This window comes from Crocodylus siamensis, chromosome 8, assembly GCF_052110815.1.
Source record: "Crocodylus siamensis isolate JL-2025a chromosome 8, ASM5211081v1, whole genome shotgun sequence".
In the NCBI taxonomy this organism is placed as follows: domain Eukaryota; kingdom Metazoa; phylum Chordata; order Crocodylia; family Crocodylidae; genus Crocodylus; species Crocodylus siamensis.
In genome coordinates, this window is record NC_143402.1 from 24,040,279 (window position 1) to 24,062,282 (window position 22,004).

At 46.6% G+C, this 22,004-nt stretch overlaps 1 protein-coding gene across 15 annotated transcripts in view; it reads left to right on the top strand.

Moving 5' to 3' along the window:
• The first annotated feature begins 1,723 nt into the window (after window positions 1-1,723).
• Window positions 1,724-22,004, top strand: part of LPAR4 (lysophosphatidic acid receptor 4) — an 89,143-nt gene continuing 68,862 nt past the window's right edge. For 12 of the 15 annotated variants that reach the window (XR_016443713.1, XR_016443711.1, XR_016443712.1 and 9 more), the window contains exons 1-2: window positions 1,724-2,057; window positions 16,726-16,839. The gene's annotated coding sequence lies outside the window, so the exon portion shown is untranslated. The remainder of the gene's footprint in view (window positions 2,058-16,725; window positions 16,840-22,004) is intronic. The other 3 variants (XM_090058885.1, XM_090058884.1, XM_090058892.1) reach the window with 1 other exon arrangement.

Here is a 22,004-nt window from a genome sequence, read left to right on the forward strand (position 1 = left end):
GACCAATGGAAGTTCACTCTTCTTTCTGAGGCTGTTCCCCTCTCTCCCCTCAGGATAACAGACCCTAAGGAATAACAGCATGTCTGTTTATGTTTTCAGTGCTAGTCACAGCCAGATAACCTCTTTGTGCATGAAATGTAGATGATGGAGTCTACAGTCTTCAGGAAATCTGGTAGAAGACCTTACATCCTCAGAAATCACTAGTTTTCTGTGCCCTGAAAACTGTCTATTGTCTAAGATAATGTGCTAAATGCCACTGGTGTAGTAACTATACAGAAAAGAATAGCCATTATGTGTCCTACAATTACACATACACAATTATTGGCCTACATTTAAGACAGGGAACTGAGATCAGAATCCTATTGTTAGCACATAGTTCCTCTGAACATTGTCACAGCTATATTGATATTCTCTTGGGTACCAGAAACAGGCAAAGAAATAACAGGGCTTATGGGGAACGGCTGAAATTCTAACAATGTAATTAATTCCATTAAACATTGCTGCGCACATACTTGCTGCTCACTCTCGTGTTTTCTTCCATAACTGACTGTGCAACCCTGTTGTCTTTAGATTATGACCTTTATAACCTCTGTCCATGGGGTAATGCAGGGCTGACAGACAAGCTCTGTGATTGGATCATGGGCTCTGTTCTTGCAATGATTTACACATGTGTTTGAGAGCGTATGTGATAGCATAAGCTCTTTGTTCTGCTTGTACAGTGCCTAGTTCAATAGGGCTCTTAGCTACTGTTGCAGAACAAATAGGGAGAGTTAAGCAATGTGAAGTCTGCAGGATTGGAGCCTTACTATACAGCTTGAAAAAAGAGACACAAGAATGAATATTATCCTGTTCATACTCACGTTAGCTCTGCACTGCTAATGGGAACAACTTGAAATAAGAATGTACTGTTGTCCCTAAAAGCAAACAAAGATGGCTCTGACTGCATACCAGGAAAACCACTGCTGGATGAAAAGGTGACATTATTACACAGTTACAATTTACACACCCAACTGATGCAGAGTAGATCCACACTGTAAGACATCTGAGGCTGCTTCACCAGTTTGGGATGCCAAGCTAGCACTATTTAAAAAAAAATCAGCAAATACATCCCTTACAAAGCCCTATCATCCCAGAAAATAAATGTATATGAAAAGGTTCCATGAATACGTAACTGCAGCTGCATGCTTGGCTCTACAGTATTTTACAGCTCTAACTAAACATTTGCATTTCTTGTCTCCTGCATGCTAACCATCAGACTTCTGGCCAGTTCGGGGAAATATAAATTCTTATTTCTAAAGAGAGAGAATTAACTAAACTTGATCAGCTGCAAAGAATCAACAACATCAAAAGATATTAAAATCCAGAATTGGTTACAACTAGATACAAGACATTACTGTTTCTCCCCAGATTCCCTCCTTGACATTTAAAATGTTCTATTATTATTATCTATATTGTTTATTTGCTTTTTATAAATATCATTTTCACACTTAGGTTTATTCGGTCTGCAAGTTTTCAGGGTGAAGTATGGACAGAGCTAAGATCTATCCTATGCAGAGATTTTCAGCAGTCCTGTGCTTCAATTCTTTGAGGACCACAGGAGAAAAACAGTATAAATGGAACCATCTGACAGGGGATTGTGAATGGCCAATGATGGCTAAGCTATGCAAGAGTAGTGCCAGACTGGCCTGAGATTAAGTTACAGTGTGGAATGACCTCACTCGTTACACAGACTTCAGCTCTTCTTTAGGTCTGGCAATGAAATTAGTCAGGATTTTTACTGTGCCTATGTCTAAAACCTCTTGCTGTGCAATGCTTCATAATTCATCAAATTGTTGAGCCCAGTATTTAGACTCTTATGCGCTACTTGTGAACCTGATTATACTACATTGAATGTGTTCTATGGGCAGGGGCCAAAAATGTTTATGAAAGTGATGATAAAAATCAGACAAAGCTGCTCCCTTTCCGAGGCCATCTGTTGTGTTACTTTTGACAAGCAGCAAGTGGGGAGAGTCATTATCTGAGGACTGAATAACTTCCCGGAGCAGGGAGAGATTTGGGTAAGTTCGTTTGTTTTATCTATACCTTTTCCTTTCCATTAAACAACCGTTTCCTATTATGGAGACACACAAATGAACCAAATGAACCCAAAGTATCAAATATTACAGAAAGGAAGCAACTTATCTAATGTAACATGTGTGTTGGGGGTGGCAGGTACGTGGAAGGATTCATGTTTAAATCTAACTACAGTTGATGGTTGAGTGGCTGAATAGCTGTCATAAACTGTCCACCCAAAGGTTAAGATATCAGATACCAGTAGTTTTATTTTGTGTTTTGCTCCGCCTTCTGAGAGTCCCCACATGATTTTAGATAATGTTATGTTATGTTTAGACAATGTTATGTTATGTTTAGTTAACCACATTATTCACAGAAGTATTTATTGGTTTAGAGGGAGACTAGTTTGTAAGATGCATGTTATATCAAGCCATTGAAGAAGAAAGCCTCCTAGCTAGTACTGGTATCTGAAAGAATACTTAGTGAGTTACATAACCAGGTTCACTTTTCAGCTTTATATGAAAAGCAGGAGAACACATTTGCATTGGCCTCAGAGGAAGAAATTGGCAGAGCACTAAATACTCTTAGTGAAATAAAACAGTTGGGGGGAAACACATGTCCTGCAATTCCTTTGCTTATGATAGCAAGTATAATTTTTCAGTGGTTTTGTGAGACTAAAAACTGCTCTGCTTTTTTTGGATCGAAATGAATTGATTCAACTGTAAATTAGCAACAGATGACATGGGAATGTTTGCTCCAATATTTACAGTTTTAGGCCATGCTTTTATTCTCCAAAAAATATGAGAGCACAACACAGTTGAAAAAACTATACTCCACACCTGTGACAACCTGGAGTTGTATGTTACAGATTGCTAATACCATCACTAGAAGACTTTCATCCATGGTTTGGCAAAGAGATCCCAGCTCAGCAAAGTACTTATGTGCATGCTTGAAGCTAAGCAACCCTTACGTTCTTTGCTGAATAGAGACAGACTTAAGCACATGCTTAAATGTTTTTTTGCTGAATCAGGGCCTAAATCCAAGAATGATAACCCAAGGGTAATTCTGAAGCACAGATGGATTTTCTCTTACAGGAGATCATACATGATTAAAAGGTACGAGTGGATTGATTTCACATAGAAGGCAGCTGTTGTAAATGACATATAGCAACTGTAAATTCCTGTTCTGGTTGAGGAAAAAAGGGGCCAAGTCCTATTTGCAGTCACTGTGCTTCAAATCCACAGGACCAAACTGCCATTTATATAAGTAGGCAGAACTCTGAGTTCAAAGAAACTGAATTTGCTTTAAAAAAGCATGTGGTCTGCTGATTGCAAGGGGTTGTGAAGGATAGAGACCTTTGCCTCAAATTGAGGCTTTCCCTAGAAAACAATTATTTAAGTCAGGGACAGGAAACTCTTTTGGCCTCTTAGGCAGGATTTGGCTCTACTTCCGGGGGCAGGATCAGTGGCCTGGTGTAGACATAGGCACGGAGGTTAACATAGCCATTGTCTGCCTTACTGCTGCTGAAATGCACCTGTAATCAGGCTCTATAATCTAGAATTGGGTGGCAAGGCTTGCCCATTCCCCACCTCCCTGCTCACCCCACCTCACCCCTGAATTCTTGTTTCTTTGGGGGCTAGGAACAGCAATTACACAAAATAATATAAATGACTGGAAACTGGTCCAAATCTGTAACGCAACAGAAATTCAGTGCACATAAACTGCTTTCAAAATAGCTGAAACTGCTATAAGATAAACCTGGATGGTTGTAGCATCAGACTTAACTGATTTAGGTTAAATCAGTTTACTGAACTTCTGTCTCAGATCCCTTCCAGATTTAAGTTAACTCACAGTCTCCCAGCATCCCAGGAAGTTTGCACCTCCCTGGCACACCTCCCCTCGCAGGGTGGGCAGGCTGGCCTTGGCCCAAGCTCTCTGCTTCAGCTGAGTAGGGAGGCATGCTCTAGCACCCACTGGCATCTGGCCTGGACCACTTCAGGCATATGGCTGCATTTCTGGAATCAAAAGTGAATGTCTGTTCTCTTGTCTATCAGTTCAATCTATGCAGGTTAGACTAACCTGCAAAGATTGAATCGATTCAGCCTTGGGCATTTTCACAGTCTGTATTTAACTCAGAAGCCCAGTGGGCTGAATGACATGGGTCCATGGGCTGGGTTTGGCTTGCTGGCCTTATCTTTGCCACGCCTGATCTAACCACTTATAAATTAGACCCACCGACATGGATATTCTTCTCTCTTTTACGTGTACATATAAAGTGTAGCTATGAAATAAACCCTTGTAAACAGGGCACAAAATGGCAGTTTGCAACTACTCTGAGCCATCCCCCCAGTCATAACATTCTTAGAGATATTATTTTTCAAATAGAGATGTTATTTTTGCCTTCATTTTTGCAATTAGTTTGTGACTATCTTCTGGGCTTGAGTGCTGCTTTTTTATGAAAACTTCAAAAAACCAAAATCTGTGTGTTTCCTTCTACACTTGAAAACACTGGCACAAAGCTAATAAAAAAGACAAGGAACTCATCTGATAAATATTCAATACTTGTACCTTCAGCCAAACTCTTCTGCTAGTAGCATGGGAACAAACCCCATTGTAACCCAAGAAATGAAAGCACAGTTTGAGCCCATTAGTTTTTGGGGGTTTTTTTTAGGTTTATGTACTGAAAATGCCCTGGGACCAAAGTGAGAACCTTTGGGGGGCCACATTCTGATGGCAGTTCCTCGGCTGTAATCCCAGACAGGGCTATCTTGCAAGCCCATGCTAAAGCAAACATCCATTGACATTGCTGGCAGTTCACCTGAGTAAGAACTGACATAAAGTGGCACCATTCTATAAACATCCCTGCCCTGCAAACATTGTAAAACAGACCTGTGCTCACTGACCCTCTGTTCTGGCAGACAGTCCAATCTGGCCTCATTTACCAGAAAAGGGCGGCCGTGGAAGCTGTTCTGCCTTCTACCCCAAAGCAATTTGAAATGTTATCTGTGCAAGGTCGTTTGATTTTGAGAGAAAAGCCTCTCATTCTCCAACAACCTTATATTGTCAAGGGAGAGTGTCAAAGCAGGTAACAATAATTTACTTCTACTAGCTGCATTATGATGTATGGATGCATATGCACCTTGTGCAGATGTCTGCTTCATTTTTTGTGAACAGAACTAGGGGAAATATGCACAATTGTAATTCATTCAATAAAAAAGTTCCTTTTTTCTGTTCATGAAATACCAAAACAGACTGATCTTTTCCCATTTATCTGTGGTTAGTGGTTGTTTGTCACAGTGGTTATGTGCATGAATTTGAGGCTATCAACAGTGCGCAAATGGTATGGTTGGATCATGCTTGCCTATTATTCATTGGGTGCAATTAGTCACCTATGGCCATACATCATTTCTGCTCCCTCATGGGATTGCTTAAAGCTTAAACCAGGGTTCCCCAAATACTCTTGTTCACATGTGAAATGGTTCTCCTCGGTGCTGCTCAGCAATTACTTGAAGCTGAGCAATCTGAGAGCTCTGCTTCATTCAGTGTCCAAGTTCTGAGTAACCAGCATTTCTTAACATGAGTCTCTGCATAAGTCAAGTACTGGTCCAGCTAGCTCACTGTAGAGTTTCTTGAAAGGTGTGGTTCCCCACATATGCCTTTCTTAGACAAACATAACAACAACAAACAACACTAACAATTTTTTAAAAACCTATCAGAGCCTGTTATCTAAACTAAGCTAACAATGGTTGCTTCATTTCTGAGGCACCCTGGACTGTCACAAGGACCCATGGGCTTCATGAGACATCACTGCAGGCAATGGTAACTTCATTAGTTCAGGTGTGCCATGGCTGTGGCTCAGCCATCTCAGCCTGCTGGCATAGTATCTGTCAGAGATCTTCTTAGGCAAAATAGTCAACTTGGCACTCCTTATCTTTGTCCCTCTGGGACTTGGAGAATGGGTCATCTCCATGGTTTTTCTTTGCTTGGGTATTCAAACTCACCTAACCACAGGGCAAACTCACCTGACACCTTGTGATACCAGTGTGGCTTGTGACTACTGTTCCCCATCCTGGAAATGCACAGTGCTACTTTCATGAAGGGGCAGCAGCACCTGGGACCCCAAATCATATTGAGGGTTTTAGTTTGACCCACTGTCTCTTCATATATCCATGAATCCCCAGTGACTCCAACAGTTGCTAATGACTCAGGATTTCTTTTATTCAGTTTTCTGTTGAAGAAATGTCAGTAGGTGACATTTTTGTTTTACAATGCTAAATAAAGATGTGGAGTTAGAGTCTGATCTGTAAATAGGTGATTAATTATTCCAACACAGTTTTCCACCAGCCCATTAGATTGGGGATAATGAGGACTAGTACTAGTAAGTCTCTGAAATCTGTTCGGATTCATGTTCTTTATGTCAGGAGTACCATATCAAGCAAAAAACAGATGTGATATGTACAATCACCTGTTGGGCTGTCGTATCTGTTCACATCTTGCTATCTTACAAATCAAAAGAAAACAGGCTCAGCTGTGTGCGAGTACAATATGTACAAGGTCACAGAGAAAGCCAGCAACAAGAATGTGTTATTGTAAAAACAACAGCATCCTATTAACTTCAGCATCAGGGATGTTGTATCATTTGAGAGAACAAACAGATTTAGTAGGAATTTATCGATCATTTATAAATTATGATAATTTTTATACACTTCCAGCACTGACACTTTAACAGGTGATGTCAATATAAGAAAGACTGCAGACACTCTTGAAACGATATGAACTGGAATGTATTGAGGGAGGCAGACAACTATCTCAGTTTGTAACTTCAGCCAGGATTTTGCCTGTAGGAAAGAAGGTTTCTCTCTCTCTTTGTCTCTCTTTATACTTAGCATTTGAAAACTCCAAGTGCTAGAGTAACTCTGAAAAACCAAGAAATTGCCTGTTTTGTAACTCCTGGTGAAACCTCCATGGTACACTGAGTTTCTCTCTTCTTGCAGCAGCTCTGGGGAAGCCAGCCAAAAATTCAGCCACACATTCATGGAAATTTCTTGGCTGATTAGATGAGTCCAGGTTACAAAGTCCAGGTTAGAAACTCAACTCTTATCTATTATAAATATCCTGCACAGCTTTAAATCATGCCTAGGTTTGGACTAATAGGGGTTTCTTTTCTATAGAAAATCCTACCTTTTCAACTTAAAGAATCCACAAAATATTTTTAAGGTAGAAGCTTACAAAGCTCTGATCAGCTAGAATGGCAGAGAATCAATGGGCCTGATTCTTATTTGTACCTTTACACTGTAATGGCGCCATCAGAGTGGGCACAATTTACATGTTTGCCTTCTTTAAGCAAAATTATATATTGTCAGAGTAATGCACAGTATAACTGGAGAGAAGGGTCAAAAAATGTGCTCATATAATATATACAGCATGAACCAGAAGCAATTACCAACCTCACCCCTGCCCCCACCAGTTATCTAGACCACTGAACTATTATAGGGCATGGAAAAGGCGCTCAATTCAAAGCCTACTTCTTGGGAATCCTTGTATTGGGCTCCCTTGCCAGGATCAGGCTCTTAAATTGCAAAACACATTGAGCACAGAATGTACTGTAGCTTTAAATACAAAGTTAAATCTGGACTGAAAGAAGTCCGCAAAGCTTTTCAGACGATGCTATTAACAGTTCTCCTTATGCAGATTCCCTGCTTGTGCAAATTGTTTGTGAATCTTTTATACAGATGGGTCATTCATAGAAGCACCGGCTACTAGATTTCCTCCAGCCAGTCTAAGTTATTAGTCCAGCTCCAGGCCTCTGATCCATTAGAAGGTTTACTTTTTGTGGACACTCTGTGGGTTTCTTTCATGTTTTAGACTCCATTTGTGCTATTTATAAATGTGAATTTCAAGTGTTGTCCTCTCTTTGAGCTGAGATAGGGGGCTGTTTTGTACTGCATATTTATACAGAAATGTGGTTGTCCAGAAGCACAGAAACCTCCATTTTGAATATAGTAACTTCAGTCTAGAGCTCCCTGCAGCCCCAGAATAGATTAATCCTGGGAAGATCCTCACAGGTATGTTTTTATAATGCTTAAAATGCATCACTGACTAAGGAAAACACACTCAAGCCTGACAAGAGGAAGCCAGAGTCTTGTCTAGTTTGTGCATACATTTATGTCTGGGATCACAAGAGCCGTGGGAACATGGTTGTTGGATCAGTCAACAATTACAGCTATTATAGTTCTGTAATAAACTAGAGATTTTTCAGCACAACAGAATCCTGGAGTTCCAAGCACACCGTGCTTAGGGCCTGTCAAACACTGAGAGCTTCTAAGTCAGGGGTGGGCAAATATTTTGGTTGGAAGGCTGCACGCACAAAATCTTTTAGTAGATATAATTTTAACAAATTATAGATACAAAACAAATCATACACTAAAAACAAACATCTCTATATCATATATTAATTTTATTTTAAAAAATAATTTTTGCCCCAAGTTGTTTTTTTGAGTAGCGTATACAAAAGCAATTCCATAATAACTCAAAATAAAGTCTTACTTCTGTATAGTATGTGTTAGGCCTCTGCAAAGTGGCTAGTATTTACTATGGATTCGGATTCGGCTGATTTGGGGGACAGTGGTTCAATCCAGTGATTCGAATCACTGTTCCAATTCGATTCAGCCAAATCTCCAAATCAGCCAGGCCAGGCCAGTGAGCAGTGAGTCCCGGGGCTTTTCTTGGTTATTTTTTTCTTCAAGGTCTAGAGCTGGCCCAGGTGGAGCATCCGTGGGGAGGGCAGGAAGCTCATGGCAGAGCCCGCCCCCCATGCAGCATGGGGCAGTGGGGAGCAGCAGGGATTGCCCCCCCTGCCCGGCAGCACCCGGTGAGCTTTTCTTTAAAGTACTGAGCTGGGGCGGGGGAGGGGGCAGCCATGGGGGGGCTGGGGGAGCGGGGGGGATCAAGGGGGCTGGCAGGGGTCTCCCCATGGTCCCCTCCTCCTTCTCCCACCCCTAGTACTTACCAGCTTGGAGTCAGCTGCAGCTCCCTGCTGTAGCCATCGGGACTGTTGCCAGGCTCCCTTCCCTGTCGCTACTCCTGCCTCTGCCCCTGCCTCCCCAGCTGCTGAGAATCTGTAGCATGCTGTAGTATTTAATGGGGTAGCTAAATGGGCACTGGAATAAGTGTTTGTTCTTGTGCTTTTGAGGTCTGACAGTAAAAAGATAAGGCTGCAATTTTTTCTTTGCACATCTTTTGTGATTGGGTGGTGATAAGTGCAAAGAATTATGACGTCATTGGGATAACGGAGACCTGGTGGGACTCCATCCATGACTGGACCACAGGTATAGAGGGCTATACCCTGTACAGGAGGGATCGTGTTGACAAAAGGGGCGGGGGTGTAGCTCTCTATGTGAAGGAAAGCTACATGTCCCTGCAAGCTGATGTTGGCGACCAGCATGGACAGCTAGAGACCCTCTGGGTAAAAATTCATGGGGAATACGGCACAGGGAACACAATGGTAGGAGTCTACTACAGACCTCCCACTCAAAGTCCCCATCTCGTGTGAAGATCACTCAGCAAAATCCGAGTGGTCGCAAAGCTTTCTCTCGTGTGTGATGACCTCTACCTGACTCAAGAAGTCTATGGGCCAACGAGAGGTAAAGCGCTGCTCGACCTGGTACTGGCTACGGGGGATGACCTAATTGGTGACCTAGTGATCGATGGGAAGCTGGGTGACAGCGACCACGAGCTGATCACCTTCACCATCCGCCGTAAAGCTGGCAAGTCAGTCAGCAACACAGAAGTCCTTGACTTCAGAAAAGCTGACTTTGACAAGCTTAAGAGGTGTGTCGGTCAGGCCCTCAGGGACCATGACCCCAGGGAGAGGGGAGTTCAAGAAGAGTGGTTGCTTCTCAAGGAAGCGATCCTCAATGCACAAGCTAAATCTATTCCAACACGGAGGAAAGGCAGCAAGAAGGCACAGCAGCCCTCCTGGCTCTCCAGAGACCTAGCGGACCTCCTGTGGCTAAAAAGGAAAGCTTACAAAGGATGGAGGATGGGATTCACCTCCAAAGAGGATTATTCTGCGCTGGTCCGGTCCTGCAGGGAGCAAGCCAGGAAAGCCAAGGCTGCAGCTGAACTCCAACTAGTTTCAAGCATCAAGGACAACAAAAAGTCCTTTTTCAGATATGTGGCGAGCCGGAGGAAAAGCAAGGGCAACATTGGACCCCTGCTGAACCAGATGGGGCAGCTGACAACTGACGCCCAGGAAAAAGCCAACCTATTAAATAGGTACTTTGCGTCAGTCTTTCATCAGTCCCATGGGACGCCCATGCCTGCTATGGGACAGGGAGATCTGGGTGATGGGGATCCCCTACCCTCCATAAATGCTGACCTCGTGAAGGAACACCTTGAGAAGCTGGATACCTTCAGGTCAGCTGGCCCTGACAATCTGCACCCCAGGGTACTCAAGGAGCTGGTGAGTGTCATAGCCCAGCCCCTGGCACGGATCTTTGAAAACTCCTGGCGCTCTGGTGTAGTGCCCGAAGACTTGAAGAAGGCCAATGTGGTGCCGATCTTCAAGAAAGGGAGGAGAGTGGATCCGACTAACTATAGGCCCATTAGCCTGACTTCTATCCTGGGGAAGATCTTAGAAAAGTTTATTAAGGAGGCCATCTTTGATGGACTGGCCCAGGCTAACATCCTAAGGGATAGGCAGCATGAGTTTGTTGTGGGTAGGTCTTGTTTGACCAATCTCATTTCCTTCTATGACCAGGTGACCTATCACCTGGACGAGGGAGAAGAGATTGATGTCATATATCTTGACTTCAAAAAAGCTTTTGATCTGGTATCCCATGATCACCTCTTGGCCAAACTGGCCAGTTGTGGCCTTGGCTCCACCACAATCCGCTGGCTGGGAAATTAGCTCCGTGGTCGGACCCAGAGGGTTGTAATTGATGGCAGTCAGTCATCGTGGTGCCCTGTGACCAGTGGGGTGCCTCAAGGCTCTGTCCTTGGACCCATACTGTTCAACATCTTCATTAATGATGTGGACATTGGAGTCAGGAGTGGACTGGCTAAGTTTGCCGATGACACCAAACTTTGGGGCAAAGCATCCACGCCAGAAGATAGGCGGGTGATCCAGGCTGACCTGGACAAGCTCAGCAAATAGGCAGATGAGAACCTGATGGTGTTTAACACTGAAAAATACAAGGTTCTCCACCTTGGGAGGAAAAACCTGCAGCACCCTTATAGGCTTGGCAGTGCTACATTGGATAGCACTACAGAAGAAAAAGACTTGGGGGTCATCATTGACCACAACATGAACATGAGCCTACAATGCAATGCTGCAGTTAGTAAAGCGACGAAAACGCTGGCTTGCATCCATAGATGCTTCTCGAGCAAATCCCGGGACGTCATTCTCCCCTTGTACTTGGCCTTGGTGAGGCCGCAGCTGGAGTACTGCGTCCAGTTTTGGGCTCCACAATTCAAAAAGGATGTGGAGAAGCTTGAGAGAGTCCAGAGGAGAGCCACGCGCATGAGCAGAGGTCAGGAAAACAGATCTTACGATGATAGGCTGAGAGACATGGGACTCTTTAGCCTGGAAAAGCGTAGGCTCAGGGGTGATCTGATGGCCACCTATAAGTTTATCAGGGGTGACCACCAGGATCTGGGGGAACGTTTGTTCACCAGAGCGCCCCAAGGGAAGACTAGGTCGAATGGTCACAAACTCCTGCAAGACCATTTCAGGCTGGACATAAGGAAGAATTTCTTTACTGTCCGAGCCCCCAAGGTCTGGAACAGTCTGCCAGCGGAGGTGGTTCAAGCACCTACATTGAACACCTTCAAGAGTAAATTGGATGCTTATCTTGCTGGGATCCTATGACCCCAGCTGACTTCCTGCCCTTTGGGCAGGGGGCTGGACTCAATGATCTCCCGAGGTCTCTTCCAGCACTGATGTCTATGAAATCTATGACTGCCTAAATCATCAAAGCATCAAAGTCTTCCTGGACTTCCGGAAGGCTTTCGACACTGTCTCTCACCCCATTCTCATTAAGAAATTGGGGGGCTGTGGTGTAGACACCCACACAGTCAAATGGGTCACCAACTGGCTGGAGGGCCACACTCAGAGGGTGGTAGTGGATGGGTCCTTCTCAACCTGGAAGGACGTGGGCAGTGGGGTCCCCCAGGGCTCGGTACTCGGGCCCGCACTGTTCAACATCTTCATCAGTGATTTGAACAAAGGGGTAAAAAGCACCCTGTTCAAATTTGCTGATGACACTAAGATGTGGGGGGACGTGGGCACACTGGAAGGATGCAACAGACCTAGACAGGTTACAAGGGTGGGCGGATGAGAATAGGATGGGTTTCAATACAGACAAGTGCAAGGTGATGCACCTCGGGAGGAACAACTGGCACCATACCTACAGGTTAGGGAACTCCCCTCTTGTCAGCACGGAGGCGGAAAAGGATCTGAGGGTCATCATTGACTCCAAGATGAACATGGGCCAGCAGTGTGGGGAGGCAGTCAGGAAGGCCAACTGCACCTTGTCATGCATCCACAGATGCATCTTGAGCAGGTTCAAAGAGGTGATCCTCCCCCTCTATGCGGCACTAGTCAGGCCACAGCTGGAGCACTGCGTCTAGTTCTGGGCGCCGCACTTCAAGAGGGATGTGGACAGCATGGAGAGGGTCCAGAGGAGGCCACTCGTATGATCAGGGGACAACAGGGCAGGCTCTATGAGGAGAGGCTACGGGACCTGAACCTGTTCAGCCTCCAAAAGAGAAGGCTGAGGGGGGATCTTGTGGCCTGTTATAAACTAGTCAGGGGGGATCAGCAGGCATTGGAGGAGTCATTGTTCCCCTGAGCACCTCCAGGAGTGACCAGGAATAATGGTCACAAGCTGGCAGAGGGTAGGCTTAGGTTAGATATCAGGAGGCACTACTTCATGGTTAGGGCGGCTAGGGTCTGGAACCAACTTCCAAGAGAAGTGGTGCAGGCTCCTACCCTGGGGGTGTTTAAGAGGAGGTTAGATGAACATCTTGCTGGGGTCGTTTGACCCCAGTATTCTTTCCTGCCATGGCAGGGGGTCGGACTAGATGATCTGCTCAGGTCCCTTCCGACCCTAGAAACTATGAAACTGTGAAATTATTAAACTCTCTGAATCTTTTCCAAAGATTCGGAGAGCTTTAAGTTGGTTCAGACCTTTAAATTGGTCCCCTGATTCGATATGGATTCAGTGATTCGGCCACCGAATTGGGCCAAATCTCCTCCGAATCAAATCACCACCTGAAGCTTCACACAGCCCTAGTGTGCATGTGTGGGAGGGTGTAGGGAGCAGAATGTGTGCATGTCCGGGGGCTGACGGGACTGCCTGGGCACTAGGTCCTGGGAGCCGGCTGGGAGGGTGGGAAGGAGGTTAGGGGCATGTGCGGCACAGCTTACCTGGGTGGTGCGGTGCAGGTGCAGTCCACAGCAGCCCTTGCAGTGCCCCACATGGGGGTGAGCCCTACTTGCTCCTGCCTGGGACAGTGAGTTCTGTGCTTCTGCCCACACCCACTAGCCCCTGACCTGGTCCTGGCTAGTGTGCACAGCTTCCTGGAGGGGTTACTCCCAGTCTGGCTACAGCTGCCCAGGTACTGCTTGGCTCCCCCCACCTCCAGGGCTCATTGTCCTGCTCCTGCCCCTGCTGTAACACTCTGGGCAGGGGAAAGGCTGCAGGAAGCAGCCAGTGCATGGGTCTCCAGCTCCTGACTGCCTTCCACCCACTCGGCCTCCCACAGGTGGGTGCTCATTCTGCTGAACAGGTAGAGTGGGTGGAAGGGAACAGGGAGCTGGACCTGGAGCCCTGCACACTGTGGCAGAAGCCGCCTAACTGCAGCTTCCCCCTGCCCAGAGCAGTGCAGCAAAGGCAGGACAAGGAGGAGGAGGAGTTACTGGAGGCGATTCACCCAGGCACTGCATCGGGAGCAGCCCTGCTGCGAAACTGTGTGCACTGGCTAAGGCCAGGGCTGGAGCCAGAGCTGGGGCCAGCAGGTGTGGCGGGAGGGTAGTGTGTGCTGCCCCAGACAGGGGTCAGTCCCATGTAGAGCACTGTGAGGATAGCCACAGGCCATATCCAATTAGTTGACTGATACCCCACCACGGGCTGGATACAATCAGTTGGTGGGCTGAAATCTGGCACGCAGGCTGTATTTTGCCCATCGCTGTTTTAAGGGCAGGATCTGTGTTCACTTCAATACTCTATCTTCTTCCAAAGGATTAGATTCTGACCTGGTCTCTGTTAGGAGTCCTGGAGGGTCATGCACCACTTGGTGTTCCTTGGAATTGTAGCTGAATCACCCACAATTCCTCCAAGAGGCTGCAAAAAAGCGTGGGCCATTGAGCTGGCCTCCCCTCTCCAGCACCATGGCTTGGTACAAACTGGTGAAGAGACTTTCCCTGTTTCAAGCACTACTACTTGCAAAGATACTAGGAAGGCGCAGACATTGTGCTCTCATTGTGATCCTGACTGGCCCCTGTGCAGGGATGCAAGGAGATGAATTTGTTTTATGACTTTGCCCCTCTTGCATAGCCAAGAAGAAGCTTGGTGGAATCCGATCACACAATGGAAACAGAAGCCCCTGATCTGTAGATCTGCCAAACCAATTCTTGGCCACTCCTTCTGTCTTTTCATCCTTCTCTAATAACACCTCAGTTTGGTGTCTTCCTGGCTGGGGTCCTCAGGAGCAGGAGATGCTTTGCTCCGTAAATGCTATGTAATCCTTTTTTTTCCTGGTGCTGGCCCCATTCTTTCAGACTCTGAACCAATTGTTCCCACCATCTTGCCAGCAACTCCCAGCCTAGTCAGAGGAAAGGAATCAGGCAAATTAATGTCAAGATGGCAAGCCGAGGGTTCCAGAAAGAGGCTATGAAGTCAACTGGCTTTCAAATGCCCCCATTTGTTTTCAAGCAGGTTAGAATGCTTTAGGTTTGTCCACATGCACATAGATAATAGTAGGTGGCATTCACCAATACACAGCATAGCTTCTGGGTCTACAGGACCAGTAAATATTGTTAGCATGCAAAATCTTTCAGGTAAAACCCAACTGAGGATTATCCAGTGTTAAATCTCCCATTTCATTATAAGGGGCAATAATCCCAGTGACAAACCCCAAATTGCCCAATATCATTTTCCATAAAGAAGATTTTTATAATTTTGAAAAGCTCTAATACAACCACTGCTTGCAGTGGGCCTTTTAAAATTTGACAGGAAGGACACTCCTGTGCTTTTTTCTTTATTCTCTATCACATTCAGATTTAGCTGAGTTTTAAACTGTTGAAAATTGCCGTGTCCCATCCTGGGCCTTGACTGTGGGCAGGGTTCTGTGGAGATTGCTGCACATAAGTAGTGTTTAAGGTTGTACATGCAATCTAAACACTGGTATTTCTTGGCTTGTGAGCGCTTGATTTGCAATTTGAAATTTTAGTAATGTTTTGTACATACATATGTGGGTTAAGATACAGTATAAAAGGAGAATGCTGAAGATAATAGCAAGATAAGTATGTACAGTTAGTCCATCATTGATTGGTTTTGTACACATTGCTCTTTCAAGCGGTCTCAAAGTCTTCATCAACTGATCTACTATATTTCTCTGTGGTTTGGAACAGTTTCATAATGGGTAAATACTTTTTATAGTAAATCATTTTCTCCTCATCCTGTTAGTTTCATCTGTTAAATGAAACTAATTTTAAACAGACTTTAGACTCTAATCTCCACGTCACAACACAAAACACTTGAATATTTTCTCTGTAATCTGCAGAGAATTCCCAATCTAAGCTATAAACAGAATTAATGTCTTCCAGCTGCTACCGGTCGGACATGTCTAAACTATGGATGTTGATGTAAATAAAACTATAGTACTCATCACAAATAACTGATTTAGATAGAACAGACAAAAATGCTTTTGACATGTATCATCACAAGTGTTCTCTCTTGTGAACCAAAATGTTTATGACTGAATATGTAAAATTCAATAGCCAATAAAACCCCAGTTCCATGCTCTGTATATTCTGAAGAGCCCTAAGGGCCTAACTCCATTACATAAAAATAAACGAATACAAAAGATGTGTAAGTATCTGAATCTCACAAGTCTATCCCCTCATTTGGACCCAGTTTTTCATTCATTCTGGGGAAGCTAGGAGTCCCTTTCACACTGTTACCAGGTGCCACATGTACACAAAACAGTGTAATTCTTATTCTAGGGCATGCTGTTTTGTGAGAAAATATACTAATTGGACCCGTTTTTGCAGGATGACCTCTCTTTTTAAGTTGCCTTTAAGACAGGGGCTGGCAATTATTTCAGCTAGAGGGCTGCTTAATGAGTTTTGGCAAGCTGTTGAGGGCCACATGGGTAGCCCCTCCCCTTGACAGGCACCCTGCTCCCTGGTCATCATTTTGGGACCACAAGTCCTGCTCCCTAAGCCCTGACCTTTATCACAAGAAGTCCCTCTCCTTGCCTCCAGAAGTACTCTTTTAGGCAAGGGGGTTTGCCATCTCAGAACCAGCAACCCCCCCACATTATATTCTAAAAATCAAAATCTACTACAACATTCCTTGATAATGACCCATGCTTTCTGGCGGGGAACTTGCTGGGGTGGGATGGGCTTCACCTTTCTCCTAAAGGCAAGAGTGTCTTCTCTTCCAGGTTCGCTGATCTCATACAGCGAGCTTTAAACTAGCATCGCCAGGGGAGGGGGCTGCAGGAAGACGAGGAGACACCACCCAAGCAAGACAAGTGACAAATGCAAGGAGTGCCCAGGTAAGAAACAGGAGTCCAAACAGTCTCCCAAATCGGGGGGTGGCACATGCAGCCAGGCAGGGCTTTAAATGCCTGTATAGCAATGCTCGTAGTATGGGGAATAAACAGGAGGAACTCGCCCTCAGAATAGCCAGTTCAGACCCAGACATAATAGGGCTTACAGAAACGTGGTGGGATTCATCCCACGACTGGGCAGTTAGCATTAGGAGCTATAGGCTTTACAGGCGGGATAGAGAAGGAAGGAAAGGCGGGGTGTGGCGCTGTATGTCAAGGAACAATACACATCGTCTGCCAGCAAAATGGGGTCAGAGGGGCAAGCAGCAGTGCTCTGGGTTAAGATACAAGGGGGCCGTGGGGAAAGGGATCTAATGGAGAGGGTCTACTACAGACCCACCAACCAAGGGGAGGAGCTGGACTGGGAATTTTCAGGCCGGCTTGAAGAGGCACTTAAAGCAAGGAATGTAGTTGACATGGGTGATTTAAGTTACCCGGACATCTGCAGGTCGGACCATTCCAGGAGGTTCTTGGCCGAGATACAGGACCTCCACTTAATTCAGGAGGTGCACAGTCCCACCAGAGGAAATGCCCTGTTGGACCTGGTCCTGGCCACAGGCGATGACCTGATAAGGGGTCTCCAGGTTCTTGACCACCTGGGTGATAGTGATCATCACTCCCTGGAATTCACCATCCAGTGCAGGGTGTCAAGGGCCTGCAGCAAGACAGTAGCCCTAGACTTCAAGAGGGCCAACTTTAATGAGTTGAGATTAGTGGGAGAGGCGCTGGGGTTCTCGAGAGCAGGGGAGCTCAGTGCCCAAGATGAGTGGTCGTTTCTTAAGGAGATGATACTCAGGGCCCAAGGGGTGACCATCCCAACAAAAAGCAAGGGGCGCAGGAGTGCCTGAAAGCCTCCCTGGCTCACCAAGGGTGTATGAGAATGCCTGATTGCCAAAAAGGCAGCATAAAACCAATGGAAAGGGGGTTCTATCTCCAAAGAGGAGTATACCTCCTCTGCTCGGGCCTGTAGGGGGGCTGTCAGGAAAGCTAAGGCGGACATAGAGCTAGGACTTGCATCCAAAATCAAAGATAACAAAAAGTACTTTTTCAAATATATAGGGAGGATGAAGAAAGCACCGGGAAATGTGGGGCTCCTGCAAGATCCTCTGGGCAATCTGGTGGTTGCACCAGAGGAGAAAGCAGACCTCTTTAACCAATTCTTCACCTCCGTTTTCCTGGGCAGGGACCAGGACTTCACCACCGTGATGCAAGACGGACTCAAGGGGAACGCCTCCAGACCTCAGATTGGGGAGGACCGGGTTAGAGAGCTTCTGGAGGGGCTGGACATGTTCAAATCAGCGGGTCCAGATGCTCTTCACCCCAGAGTGTTGAGGGAACTAGCAGGGGTTATTGCAGGGCCCTTGTCATGGCTTTACGAGCACTCATGGTGCTCTGGCCAGGTGCCAGATGATTGGAAGATAGCTAATGTGGTCCCCATCTTTAAAAAAGGGAGGAGAGAGGACCCAGGCAACTATAGGCCCATCAGTCTTACCTCAATCCTAGGGAAACTCTTTGAGAAGATCATCATGGAGCACATCTGCAATGGCCAGCCTCAGAGATGATGCTCAAAGGCAACCAGCATGGTTTCATTAGGGGCAGAGGAGGGCCACTCACATGATCCAGGGACAACAGGGCAGACCCTACAATGAGAGACTGCAGGACCTGAACCTGTTCAGCCTTCATAAGAGAAGGCTGAGGGGGGACCTCGTGACCATATATAAACTCACTAGGGTGGACCAGAAGGGTTTGGGAGAGACCTTGTTTCCCCTAGCGCCCCCTGGCATAACAAGAAATAATGGCACAAGTTGTTGGAGAGTAGGTTTAGATTAGACATCCGTAAGAACTACTTCACAGTTAGGGCGGCTAGGATCTGGAACCAATTTCCAAGGGAAGTGGTGCTGGCTCCTACCCTGGGGGTCTTTAAGAGAAGGCTTGATGCCTACCTAGCTGGGATCATTTGAGCCCAGTTTTTTCTCCTGCCCAGGCAGGGGGTTGGACTTGAAGATTTTCAAGGTCCCTTCCAACCCTACTTCTATGATTCTATGATTAATTTGATTAAAAAATTTTTGTCTTGATTTACACGTGTTTGCATAATGTGTATAGAGGTGATTGTATAATAGCTTAAAAGTCTTACTCTTGTATATTGTCTTACTCTTGTATACTCTTGGGTAATGTGGGGCCCCTGCAGGACACACTAGGAAATTTGGTTGTCACACCAGATGACAAAGCCAACATATTTAACAATTTCTTTGCCTCCATTTTCCTACAGGGACTGGAATAGTCACCCCCCCTCTGGATCCCCCCTGGATCCCAGGGGAGGCGCACCTAGGCCAAGCATTAGTGAGGAACTAGTTAGGGAACTTCTGGAAGGACTGGATGTATTCAAATCAGCTGGTCTGGACGATCTCCACCTTAGAGTACTGAGGGAATTGGCTGAGGTCATTGCAGGACCCCTGGCACGGCTTTATGAGCACTTTTGGTGCTCTGGTGTGGTGCCAGAAGACTGGAAGGGGGCCACTGTGGTTCCCATCTTCAAAAAGGAGAGGAAGGAGGACCCGGGAAACTATAGGCCAGTTAGTCTTACCTTGATCCTGGGCAAGCTTTTTGAGAAAATTATTCTGGCGCATATCCACAAGGGGCCAGCAGGGGAGATTATGTTTCAGGGCAACAAACATGGGTTCATTAGCAACAGGTCCTGTCAGACCAACCTGGTGGCCTTCTACGACCAGGTCACCAAATCCTTAGACGTAGGGGTAGCAGTGGACATAGTCTTCCTGGACTTTCGGAAGGCCTTCGACACTGTGTCTCACCTGTTCTCATTAAGAAACTGGGGGAATGTGGTGGCGACACCCACACAGTCAACTGGGTCGCCAACTGGCTGGAGGGCCGCACCCAGAGAGTGGCGGTGGACGGGTCATTTTCGACTTGGAGGGATGTGGGCAGTGGGGTTCCGCAGGGCTCGGTCCTTGGGCCCGCACTGTTCAACATCTTCATCAGTGACTCGGACGAGGGAGTAAAAAGCACCCTGTTCAAATTTGCTGATGACACTAAGATGTGGGGGGGATGTGGGCATGTTAGAAGGGAGGAATAGGCTGCAATCAGACCTAGACAGGTTACAGGGGTGGGCGGATGAGAATAGGATGGGATTCAACACTAACAAGTGCAAAGTGATGCACCTGGGGAGGAACAACCGGCACCATACCGACAGGTTGGGGAACTCCCTTCTTGTCAGTACAGAGGCAGAAAAGGATCTTGGAGTCATCATTGATGCCAAGATGAACATGGGCCGGCAGTGTGGGGATGCAGTCAGGAAGGCCAACCGTACCCTGTCCTGCATCCACAGATGCATCTCGAGCAGGTCCAAGGAGGTGATACTCCTCCTCTATGTGGCTCTGGTCAGGCCACAGCTGGAGTACTGCATCTAGTTCTGGGCGCCGCACTTCTAGAGGGATGTGGACAGCATGGAGCGGGTCCAGAGGAGGCCACTCGCATGATCAGGCGGCAGCAGGGCAGGCCCTATGAGGAGAGGCTATGGGATCTGAACCTGTTCAGCCTCCACAAGAAAAGGCTGAGGGGGGATCTAGTGGCCTGTTATAAACTAGTCAGGGGGGAATCAGCAGGCACTGGGGAAGTCCCTGTTCCCCCGAGCACTACCAGGAGTGACCAGGAATGACAGTCACAAGCTGGCAGAGGGTAGATTAAGGCTAGATATCAGGAGGCGCTACTTCATGGTCAGGGTGGCTTGGATCTGGAACCAACTTCCAAGCGAAGTGGTTCTGGCTCCTACCCTGGGGGTCTTTAAGAGGAGGCTGGATGAACACCTTGCTGGGGTCGTTTGACCTCAGTACTCTTTCCTGCCATGGCAGGGGGTCAGAGTAGATGATCTACTCAGGTCCCTTCCAACCCTAGAAACTATGAAACTATATTGTGGAGGGGTGCGGATGGGTGGCTATTGGGTTTGTTGGGGGCTGTGGGTATATGTGGGGAAGGGTTTGTGTGGATGTATGTGGGGTTTGTGGGGGATGGATAGGTGTGAGAGGTATGGGTGGGTATGGGGTTTGGGGGTGTGTGGGTGTGTGTGCATGTAGGGTGGGGAGCATGTGGATATGTGGATGGGTATGGGTTTTGTGGGGGATGCAACTGTGTGGGGGAAGGGTGGCTGGGGGTGTTGTGGTATGTGTGGAGGGGAAAGTGGCTCGAGTGGGTGAGGGGGTGTGGGTGTATGTCAGTGTGAGGAGGGGTCTGGGTACATGTATATGGTGGGGTGTGCGTGTCAGAGCCTCCCATGAGCATGCCCCTCCATACATGACCCCCCTATCATTGCCCATATCCCCTGCCAGCAGCAGTGAGGCCTCAGGGTGCTCATGGTTCTCAGCAGGTGGAGCTCCTGCCAGCCCAGGCTCCATGCTCCTGCCATCCCTGGCCCTGCTGCCACTTCCTCCCCCCACAGCTGCTGCTCCTCCTCACTCTCGCCGCCGTTCTGCCTGCCACTCTGGCACCACATGGTTCCTGGCTGCATAACTGAATCAGCTATTAAAGTGCCAAAAAGCCCCACTGAAGTGCCTGATCTATACAGCTGTTGTGGAGCTGGGTGCTCTGCTTCTTCCAATAAAGCTTTTTTGGGTTTTTTTCCCTCATGTCTGTCAGCAACCTTAAAGGAGAGTTTCCAGTCCCCCTCCCCCATATATGTTGATGCACACAGGATGAAACATTATCTTGAGGCTCTTTTTAAAGCACAAGACTGTGCCCTTGACATCCTTAGATGTGCCAGGTGGGTATGTGAAAGGGGTATGCTGTTACTGCTATCAGTCAAAACTGCTCCCAAACAGCATACACCACAGCGACAAGCCTGCCATTCTTGGAGAGGTTGCTGCCTGTAGGCAGTGGGTGACTTTTCAGGGAGACTCTGTACAAATGTTCAATTCACGGCTCTTTACTAGACAACTTATAATCAACTCATAATTAAGAAACAGTTCCATCTCCATGCCAGTAAGAAGTACCTCCCACAGAACAGCCTCCTTACTGACTTGAGCCAGCCTTTAAATAGAACAAATAGGACAAGAAAGGAGCACAATGAAATAAAGCATAATAACCCATAGTCAGTAATGAGC